This window comes from Pelophylax lessonae, assembly GCF_965119305.1.
Source record: "Pelophylax lessonae genome assembly, chromosome: 4".
NCBI lineage: Eukaryota > Metazoa > Chordata > Amphibia > Anura > Ranidae > Pelophylax > Pelophylax lessonae.
This window is the reverse complement of record NC_138771.1, coordinates 63,873,951-63,885,851: the sequence shown is the minus strand read 5'-3', so window position 1 is coordinate 63,885,851 and position 11,901 is coordinate 63,873,951.

The window sequence follows — 11,901 nt, the reverse complement described above, 5'->3', positions numbered from 1 at the left end:
CGGTACTAGCCGTCACTATGGGTGACGGATCACCCTGTCCCTGGATTGTAAACCCCTTTGTGTCATTTTCTTATGAGTTTGGGACATTGCATTTTATTTTCCCTTTATTCATCCTCTGAACAACTGACTCATGGCATTGAGTTAATGTAATGTAATGTTACAACCCATCCCCCCCTCCTGTTTCTGTGTCTAATTGTGTGGACAATGGTCTGAGCTGGAGACATCTCTCCGCAGGGGGTGTGTATTAAGAGACTGTTTAATGTACAAATGTTCAGTTCCCATTGGCTTTTTTCTTGTCCCCTTCCCCCGCTGTGGCAAGGCTAAAGGGATTTTCCCTAACTGTGTGTAAAACTGTTGTCTTGGAATGTAATAAACAGTTTAAGCTCTGCATGTTGAACCCTCAACACCTGTGTGGATTGTCTGGTGATTGAGGGGTTACGGGCTGGGTATGGCTTCTCCGCAGGCTGTGGGTGCGTTTGGAGGACAGGAGACACAGTTTTGGCGGATGTGCCCAGCTGGGGTACGAAGATCCGTTACAGACCCCCTTAATGCAGAATGACCAGCGTGCCGTGCCCCCCCCTCACCCCGAGACCGGTGCACTTACCTGCAGAGGTTTCTCCTCTGTCCCCTGGCGTCTCCTCGAGTCCTTCTTTCTCCTCCTCGGCCAATGGCATGGTTTTGCCTTTCGGCCAATCAGGAAGACCTGCTTCCTGATTGGCCAGGAGGAGGATCTGTGTGACAATAGCGAATTTTCATTCGCTATTGTCACACAATGGGTGGACTCGGGGCACACTGCTCTGCACCCCGTGTCCACCCTTCTGATTGGGAGCAGAAGACGAGGGCGGAGCTGGGAGGAGGAGGGGGCGGGCAGCAGAGATGGACGGCATTATCGGAGATATTATCTGACAGGACACCGGCGGGCCAGATTTTCCGGGACTTCAGCCCAGCTCCGCGGGACCCCGGGACCCCCTTTGATTTGCGGGACAGTTGGGAGGTATCCTACAGATCATTGATCTGTAGTCTGAGAAGTCCTCTTCTTCACTCCATACACTGACCAAAAGCCTGGATCCCCTCTTTTCTATGTTCACTAGTCAGCAGTTGGAATCTCCTCCATTCACTGGTCAGAAGCCTGCAGTGCACCCCTCTCCTCTATTTTCACCAATCAACAGTCTGATTCTCTTCTTCTCCCTACAAACTGACCAGAAGCCAGGCTGTACCTCCTCACTTCTCTATTCATTGATGACCAGTCCGATTCTCCTCTCCTCTCTATACAATAACCTGAAGCCAGGCTGTGTCCCCTCACTTCTCTCCTGATTACCAGTGCAGTCTGATTTTCCTCTCCTCCTCTCTATACAATAACCTGAAGCCAGGCTGTATCCCCTCTCACTGATCATCAGTGAACATAGAAGAGAGGGGATACAGCCTGGCTTCAGGTTATTGTATAGAGAGGAGGAGAGGAAAATCAGACTGCACTGGTAATCAGGAGAGAAGTGAGGGGACACAGCCTGGCTTCAGGTTATTGTATAGAGAGGAAGAGAGGACAATCAGACTGCACTGGCAATCAGTGAAGAATAGAGTGACAGTGCAGCTGAGCTCCGACTAGCAGGGACTAGCTGAGGAGGAGTTTACCACGGGGAAAGAAGCCTATGGTAAGAAAAAAAAAAAAAAACAATGCGGGCAGTTGTGGTGCCAGGACCCAGGGCACCCAGCAGCAAATGTACCCCAAATATGCCCTGGGTGCCTGGCGCTCCCACCCTGTACACGTGAGAACGAAGGCTGCATCACTCACACACACTTGTTGCTGGAGGGAGATCACACAGCATGACATCAGGTCAGTCTCGTCTTCCTTCCTGGAGAGCACACGCTTCCCCTTACAGGAGATTCCTGGAGTGGGCGGGGCTTAGTGGCAAAGCCCAGGGCAGGCATTGTATGGTAAATGCAGGCTTTCAATAGCAAGGGAGTGGGCGGAGATACCGGCATAGCCGTGGACACTGCATTACAGTCTTCTAATACTAGCGGCGCCACGCCATGCTAATGCTAAGGGAGGACAGGTGCGGGACACAGCCTCAATGTGCGGGACATCGGGACTCTGTTACAAATGCGGGACAGTCCCGCGAAATCCGGGACTGTTGGGAGGTATGAGATTTGTCTGATTTTTAGAACCTGAAAAGTCCTGAAGTATTACATAGTAGTTCTGATTCTTCAAAAAGCTGTTGACCCTGAAAACAGCATAGAAAGCAAACGGCGGGGAATAATGGGGAATGTATTCAGCATGGAATCCAGGGACAAATCTTCACCAATATGCCACACCTTCAGGATAAACCTTGATTGGGTGATAGCCGCATACTTTACCATTGTGTCATTCCTCATCCACTGATCTCATTCCTGTCTTTCCCACCATCATGTGCATTAGAATATCACTAAAGAACATCTAAACTCAAACACAAAAATGTAATACACTACAGCTGAGCAGTCCTTAGATATGGTGGCTGCATTGGTTTTCTTTTTCCTTTGTTTTCACTTTGTGTTTCTGCCAGTAACTCACTTCCTGTCCTAGGGTGACAACACTCACTGTACTGAATCTATGGAGAAGCTGTGTTGTCACCCTAGGACAGGATGTGTGTTAGGACTACAGAATACTCCCCCCTGTCTATACCATAGTGAGGTGATGTTCTGCAGTGCACATAGAGAACTGGGAACAATGCTGACTGAAAACAGTCCAGAGGCAATGAGACCAGAAAGTTATCAGCTCTTTATATTTACTGCAGAACCAAAACTTACATTTTTGCACCTAAAGAACAGATATAAGAATACGGAATGTTTATTCATTCATTCATACACTATTTTACCAAAAGTATTGGGACACCTGCTCTTTGCAGCTATAACAGCTTCAACTCTTCTGGGAAGGCCGTCCACAAGGTTTAGGAGTGTGTCTATGGGAATGTTTGACCATTCTTCCAGAAGCACATTTGTGAGGTCAGGCACTGATGTTGGAGAGAAGGTCAGGCTCACGGTCTCCACTCTAATTCATCCCAAAGATGTTCTATCGGGATGGATGTGCAGGCCGGTCAAGTTCCTCCACCTCAAACTCGCTCATCCATGTCTTTATGGACCTTGTTTTGTGCACTGGCCCAAATCATTTGGATTATGGTGTGGGGGTGTTTTTCAGGGGTTGGGCCCCTTAGTTCCAGTAGTGAAGGGAACTCTTAAGGTGTCAGCATACCCGTGCAATGGCTACAAACAACGTAAATGTTACTGTCCACAGGTGACGCTTTAAAATCCTTTACAGGTTACCACTTTCTATCTACAGAGGAGGTCTAGTGCTAGAAATAGTGCCCATGATATGACGTTCGCGGTGATACTTCATGTGTGGGACGATCGCTGTTTGCACGCTAACATGGGGATAGGGCACTTTGAATTTTTTTTTTTTTTAATTAATAAATCATTTTTTTTTTTTTTTAATTATTTATTCAATTTTTTTAAATTATGAATTCTTTTTTTTTTTTTTTAACTGTTCTTTAACATTTTTTTTGTCACTTTATTGCTGTGAGAAGGAATGTAAACATCCTTGTGATAGCAATAGACATGTGACGGGTACTCTTTATGGGGGGATCGGGGGTCAATATGTCCCCAAATCCCTCCTTTGCACGGGTGCCGATGACAGTCAGGTAAACCGGAAGTCATGTCATATCATCGCTTCCGGGTTAATATAGCGGAGACCCAATCAAAGCTGATTGCGGTTTTGTATGAGTCTCCGGCCAGCCGGCGGACGTGTCGACTGGTAGCTTGTGTCTCCCTGGGGGATGGGAGAGCCCAGGAGCTACAGAAGGGGGCGGGAGCGGGGGACGCTCAGGGGCGTATCATGAAATCAGTGGGCCCATGTGCAGGATCAAAAGTGGGCCCTAGGTATGGAGAGAAAAAGTGCTTGCGAAAAGTGGGCGTAGCTTAAAGGGGGTGTGGTTTAATAGAGATGACTTACATACTTACATAGTGAAGTATTTGGTAATAATAAATAGTAAATTTACAGTGCAGAACAAGGGGGCAAAGATGCCAATCCTACCATAAATATACAGTATACACTCTATATTACCAAAAGTATTGGGACGCCTGCCTTTACACACACATGAAATTTAATGGCATCCCAGTCTTAGCCCGTAGGGTTCAATATTGAGTTGGCCCACCCTTTGCAGCTATAACAGCTTCATCTCTTCTGGAAAGGCTGTCCACAAGGTTTAGGAGTGTATCTATGGGAATTTTTGACCATTCTTCAAGAAGGGCATTTGTGAGGTCAGGCACTGATGTTGGATGAGAAGGCCTGGCTCGCATTCTCCGCTCTAATTTATTCCAGAGGTCAGGACTCTGTGCAGGCCAGTCAAGTTCCTTCACCCAAAACGCACTCATCCATGTCTTTATAGACCTTGCTTTATGCACTGCTCCAAATCATTTGGTGGAGGGGGGATTATGCTGTTTTTTTTTTTTTTTTCTCAGGGGTTGGGCTTGGTCCCTTAGTTCCAGTGAAGGGAACTCTTAAGGTGTCAGCATACCAAGATATAACATAGTAGCTAAGGTTGAATAAAGACAATAGTCCATCTGGTTCAACGCGTGTAGGTGTGTGTGGACGTATTTATTTCCCATACCCCCGGATGTTTTTATCCTTCAGATGTATGTCCAAGAGTCTTTTAAAAGTAGCCATACTCCCCGCAGTAACCACCATTTGTGGTAGAGAATTCCACAGTCTTGTAGCCCTTGTATTTTTCATACAAGTTATGAAATTGTATGTGCGGTATTCTCGAACCTTGGCTGCTCCGGATTCCGGACAGGTGGGTTCAGGAAATCATTCGATCAGGTTACAAGATCGAATTCCTTTCGCGTCCAGCGGACAGGTTCTTTCCCTCAAATCTTCGTTTGACCCCAGATCATTTGCAAGATCTTCAACGGGCTGTTCAGGATCTCCTCGCCCAGGGGGTGATCGTACCGGTGCCGCATCGGGACAGATTTCGGGGGTTTTACTTGAATCTGTTCACTGTGCCCAGAAAGGAGGGCAAGGTACGTCCGATTCTGGAGTTGAAGGCTCTGAACCGCTTCGCGCGGGTTCAGAAGTTCCGTATGGAATCCCTCCGTTCAGTGGTAGCCTCTCTGAGCCCGAGAGATTTCCTGGCTTCAATCGACCTCAAGGATCTTCCCTTTGAGAACATCAGGGAGATTCCTCTGCCTGTGCTGTCACGGAAGGTTGCCTTTCTGGTGGCGATCACATCTGCCCGCAGAGTGTCGGAGTTGGCGGCCCTGTCTTGCCGCTCTCCTTACCTGGTTGTTCATAAGGATAAGGTGGTCTTGCGACCTCACCAATCTTTTTTTCCTAAGGTGGTATCCGATTTTCAGCTTAACGAGGATATTGTCTTGCCTTCGCTGTGTGCAAATCCTAAGCATCCTAAGGAGTTTGCTTTGCATTCCTTGGATGTAGTCCGGGCGATCAGGGTGTACCTGTCGTCTACTGAATCCTTCCATAGGTCGGATTATCTTTTTGTCCTTCCCTTGGAAGGGTACGGCTGCGTCTGCGGCAACCATTTCAAGATGGATTGGACAGACAATTGTGCAGGCCTACTCGATTATGGAACGGGTACCGCCCTTCCCTGCCAAGGCGCACTCTACCAGAGCGGTGAGTGCGTCCTGGGCCTTCCAGCATCAAGCTTCAGTGGCCCGGGTGTGCAAGGCAGCGACTTGGTCGTCCATGCACACCTTTTCCAAATTTTACAAACTTGACGTTTTGGCATCGGCAGATGCCTCCTTTGGCCGCAAAGTCCTGTGCGCGGCCGTGCCTTGAGGGGGACATGGCGTTTACCTGTCCCTGTCTGTTGGGGTTGTTTTCCCCTTTGTTGATTTGCTTTCCTGGGTTTGTTGCTCCTATTGAGCTTTCTTGTTACCCAGAGTTTACCTTCCTGGTTCAGATAAGGTTCCTTTGTCCGACCTGGGTGCTGCGTTGCCTTTGTGACGGTTGCGCTTCCCACCCCTCATGTCTACACTGCTTTGGGACATCCCATTGGTGAAGACTATATGAGGGGCGGCGACTGTCAGAGGACGTAAGAGAAAACTGAAATTTTGTAAGATCTTACCGCAAAATTCCTTTCTCTGAGTCCTCTGACAGTCGCCGCCCCCGCCCCTCTTTTGTGGGGTTTTTTGGACTATCTTCTGCTTGCTACCAAACTGAGTTGGGAATGCTGATAGCAGGGGGGTATTGGACCAGTGGGACAGCAACCTACAGGTGTGTCTATGCAAATTGTTTGTGTTTTTAACAAGTCTTATGCCTAGCTTGCTCCTGTGGATAAAAGGTCAATACCCATTGGTGAAGACTATATGAGGGGCGGCGACTGTCAGGGGACTCCGAGAAAGGAATTTTACGGTAAGATTTTACAAAAATTCAGTTTTCTCTCAGCGGGGATCTATCCGCCGATCCCCGCTGAGCAGGCGGATAACAGCTCCGTCTCCACTCTGTGTGCGGAGACAGAGGTGTCAGATCCCCGCTGTACTCTATGGGGGAATCGGATGAGAACGGACCGCCTTTCCATTCTCATCCGATCCACCAGATGGATGGAAAATAGTGTTTCGATCCGTCCGGATTTGACGGACAGGATTGGATTGGATGTCAGCAAGCATGTCTCCGCTGACATCCGCTGCCCCATAGGGATGCTAGGGGTATCCGATCAGGTTCGCCTGAAAAACTGACAGGTGGATCTGATCGGACCGTATGTGTGAAAGGGGCCTTAGGGGTGTACTCACTTTTGTTGGGTTATTTTGAGGGGGCAGCAAATCTACACAATTTATACAAGCTGTACACTCACTACTTTACATTGTAGCAAAGTGTCATTTCTTCTGTGTTGTCACATAAAAAGATAGAATATAATATTTACAAAAATGTGAGGGGTGTACTCACTTTTGTGAGATACTGTGTGTGTGTATATGTATATACAGTATATATATATATATATATATATATATATATATACACACACTCTCTATATCATCCTGCACATCCATATATCTCTCTCATATACCATCCTATTCATCCATATACCTCTCTTATGTACTATTCTATTCATCCATATATACCTCTCTGGGCTGGGGGGCAGGGTGGCAATTTTCCCCCGGGCCGATCTGATCCCCCCCAGAAAAGGCCGCTCAGTTTCTCTTCATTAAGGGGTCACTCACTCACTCTCAGTGCATTGCTTTGAAATTGAAATGGAGTCACTCACTGATTGGCCGCGGCCGGCGACTCCCCCGGAGACCTCCTGGTTGCTAGATCTCCAGCCGCTTAGCGTCTAGCAACCAATGACATTACGGTCTCCAGAGCAGAGGACGAAAGCGATGCAGAGTGGAGAGAGCAGAGAGGACCCACCAATGCAAAGTGGTCAGCGGAGGATCTTCCTTCCTTGTCCTCTGCGCCAATTACTGGCCCCCACCCACCTCCAGCTCCTCCCTCCCTCCCTCCATCCATCTTCCAACGTGGGGCCGGCCGATGCAGAAGAGAGGGCCTGGCTGGTAAACTAAAGCTGCAATATAGAATTGAACACACTCTGCACTCCGCAGGTGCAGCAGCCAGCAGCAGATCCACCATCCGTAGCACCTCTCCAGTCTCCAGAGTCAACCTGCTGCGGTGAGGTGGTCAGGACTTGAGTCGGAGAAGAGCAGTGAGTGCCAAAAAAAAAAAGTGTCCTGTATGGACATGTGGAGCATATTTTCCTGTACTCTGCTACCCCCTGGCACTGTATACATGTATATTGATGTCTAGCTGTTCCTGACACTATATACCTGTCTCATACCTGTATTATACAGGTATGAGACAGGTATATAGAGCCAAGAGCAGCTAGACATCAATATACAGGCTGTATACAGTCCAGTTAAAGGTATTGGGTCCCTGAGGTCCCATAGGGCTCCCCCTTGTGTCATGGGAGCGTAAGCTGGCCGCAAAGGAGGAGGTCACATGATTAGATCTCAGCCAGGGTTCATGCTGAGACTTGTAGTCCTTTGCTTTTGGGGATGTAACCCCCCCAACTAGTGAAGGACTACAGGACCCACTCTTCCAGCTTAACCACTTCCAGACCGCCCACCGCATATATAGTGTTGTAGGGCGGCCTGGCTGAGCAAAATCACATACTGGTGTGTGATTTTGTGCATGGGTTCTAGGGGGCGCGACACAGCGGGAGCCAATCAGCAGGTCACCTGCGATCATGCAGGAGAATGACAGAATGGCGGTCTGCCTTTGTAAACAAGGCAGACAGCTGTTCTGTCACAGGAAGATAGAGATCTGTGTTTCAGCTAAGCAGAAACACAGATCTTTTTTTTTCTCTAGTACATCCATCCCCCACACAGTAAGAAAGCATTCCCTAGGAGCAAAACTTAACCACTTGATCACCCCTAGTGTTAACTCCTTTCCTGCCATTGTCATTTATACAGTAGCAGTGCATTTTTTAGCACTGATCACTGTATTAGTGTCACTTGTCCCCAAAAAGTGTCACAAAGTGTCAGCTTTGTCCGTCGCAATGGCGCAGTCCCATTAAAAAGCACTGATCACCGCCATTACTAGTAAAAACAATAAAAAATAAAAAAATAATCTATAAATGTATCCCATAGTTTGTAGACACAATACAATTTGCACAAACCAATCAATATACACTTATTATTTTTTTTTTTTTTTTTACCAAAAATATGTAGCAGAATACATACTGATCTAAATTGATCAAAAGTTTTCTTTTTTATAATTTAATTATGATACCACATTGTATCAAATTTGTCTTGCTATATAAGATGAATATCCGTTTTAAAACCAGGTGGGCATGGATGGTGAGTTGATTCGGGGGTTCAATGGGCCACTTGACTGGACTTGTACCCCAGGCCTAAGGCTGCCAACCCTCCCCTGCTCTTAGATATCATCCTGTATCCATATACCATGTCATAAGTCACTTTTCTTCTTCTCTGACGTGTGCTGATGAGGCTGCACTGATGGGCGCTGAAGAGGCTGCACTGATGAGCACTGAAGAGGCTGCACTGATGGACGCTGATGAGACTGCACTGATGGGCAGCACTGATTGGCACTGATGGGGCTGCACTGATAATCAGGGCACTGACCTTGATTCTCAGTGTAAACAATTGCTGTTTATCGGGTCTCCTTTTCTAACACAGTCACGGCATGTGAGGAAAGGAGAGATGATAACTGGTAAATCTGTTTATGTGTAATCAGCTGTCATTGGACATAACAGATCCCATGGTAATGGGCTGCCGTGACAGGGCCTGTCACAAAGCTTATACAGCTTGAACCTGTATCTGACAAACTTGCTGGGGAGAAACTGCTTGAAAGCAAGGCGGCCAGAAAACCTAATCAGGGGACTCGTCAACGCAGACAACTTGTTGGGGGGTAAACAAGCCTGCAAACCGCTGATTGAAGTGGTTTACGAGGGGTCGAATTTTGTGGAGCCGGTCATATCCAGGGTCTCCCCGAGGACGACAGAGTTCATTGTTACTGAAGTGCATGAACCGCAGAATTTGCTCGTATTTCCCCCTGGCCATGGCAGCAGAGAACACGCGCATATGGAGGACTGGGTTAGTGGACCAATATGACCACAGTTCACTCCTTTTAGTTATGCCCATGTTGAGGGATAGGCCCAGAAAAGTTTTAAACTTGGAAACCGTTATAGGTTTCCAGCCGAATGGTCTGGCAAGGGACGAATTTGGATTGGCGGTGATGAATTGACCAGCATATAAATTGCTTTGGTCCACAATAGATCCGTAAGAGATCTTTCGTGAAAAACAGCTCGTAGACGTCTAGGGAATTAAAATTGGCTGTTTCCACCTGAATTCCGGGTTGGGCAGTGAATGGGGAAAGTACGGGCGCTGTAGAATCTGTGGGCTGCCAATTAAGATATGCCAGCGCATCAGGGAGGACACTATGGGCTCTACGGGCCTGTGTTCATATTCTTGGTGGCTGCGGTCCACAACTTGTGCTAGCCACCGCACCAGCTCTAACTGCACTTATGGGACTCATCACGTCAGCAAGTGTTACTGCAGTGCTGGTTTGTCTACGACCAGGGTGTACTAGGCCGCTAGTGCTTGCCAGTTCACCTGACGTTTGAGCGGCACTAGTACCAACACTCTGCTGCATACTAGCACCCTGCGATCTCTGCACCTCAGCAACTCCAAAACGGGGTCAGGTATGCCTGACCTTAGCAGGGACCCCTCCGTCATCAGAGCTATCTGTCAGGGAGCCACTGCTCTCTACAGGTTCGTATACTGACCCTGATTCTGCCTGTGAGGCTTCCCCTCATCTGACATGGACAGTATCCTGTAGGCCTCTTCACTAGTGTACCTCCGTTTGGACATTTTAGCCACAACATTTATAGGTATTTAGTGTGACTCACAGGTAAAAAAGCACCTGGTTGTCCAGGACTATTTGAAACGCTACAAAAAAAATAACTGCTAGTGCTAGCAGAGATCAGGCCTGACTCTGCTAACGCTGCCATTTTGTGTGTTTTTGGAAGTGACAATAATCTATTGATTACTTCTCTTGCCTGGGTGGAGTGGGCTGGGCGGAGGGGCTAAGCGCAGATGCTGGCAGGTGTTGTGGCCGATCCTGCTAATGCTGCATTTTGGGAACCCTAAAACTATTGGGGATGCTAGTATTGTTCTAATCAGATAAAAGATATTGATCCGTTCATATACTATACTAGTAATGGAGGTGTTTAGTGTGAGTGTATGTGTGTGTTACTGGTAATCAAAGGGTTAAATTATATTTCTAACTATGCGGCGGAGATCTGCGCTGTCCTAGACTGACGCTAACTAGTGTTAATGCTAACTAATGTCACCTGTGACACTAATAATAATGATCAGAAAAAAAACTGTACACTATAAAAGTGACACTGTGACAGGGCAATGAAGGGGTTAACTGGGGGTGATCAGGGGGTTAAATCTTTATTGGGGGGATGGTGGGTACCCTAAACCTATTTGGGACAGAAACTAACTGTTGCTAACGCTAAATGAAGTCACAAGGCACACTATTACAGAAATCAGCAAAACCACTATATACTGTATATTGTGTTCAATGTGACAGGGGGTGTAGGGGTTAACTGGGGGGTGATCGGGGCGTTAAATGTGCCTAGCTAGGTGTCTGTATATGTGCTGTTGGTTTACTCAGTTTAATCCTCTCTTCTCTCACGTTGGAATCCAAAAAAGACTCCAGGAGGGAGGACCTTTTCCTGTTTACATTACACAGGTCGGTTTGTCATTGGTCAGAACCGATCACCGGGTCCAGGCCAAAAATCATCATTGGCCTGGACCTGATGACTTATCAGTTCTATACCGAATCAGACCATCGCGGGGACTGAGGGCATGCGGGAGGGCGCCCCATAGGCCCCGTAGACCCTCGCTTTTCCTGCCCGAGCCACCCTGCCGCAGTAAAAAGGCGGCGGGTGGTCAGGAACTGGTTAAAGTAAGGTGCGCATGGGCAGCCAATCAGCAAAATAAGAAAACATCTACAATGTTTCAGCAATTTGTATTGGATTTATGTTGGATACATTTGCAAATATATCTGAAGCTGCACTGCCACGTCAAGGCCCCTCTGCAAAGTGCAGTCCCTAACTCTACTCTACTGTCATTTCCAAATTGTGATATATAAAGTAAAAAAAACATTCAAAGTCTAAACTAGTTCAATAATTTCATTCAAAACAGAGGTTTTGGTTACATATATTTGCAATCATATGTGAAATTACCTTCCATTGCAGGCTGTTCAAAACCTGTCTGAGAAAAATACCAGCCTCCAACCTCCCCTTATAGCTGGTCCAACACACACCTGGAAAAATACCGTCCTCCAACCTCCCCTCATAGCCAGTCCAACAAACGCCTAAAAAAAAAACACCG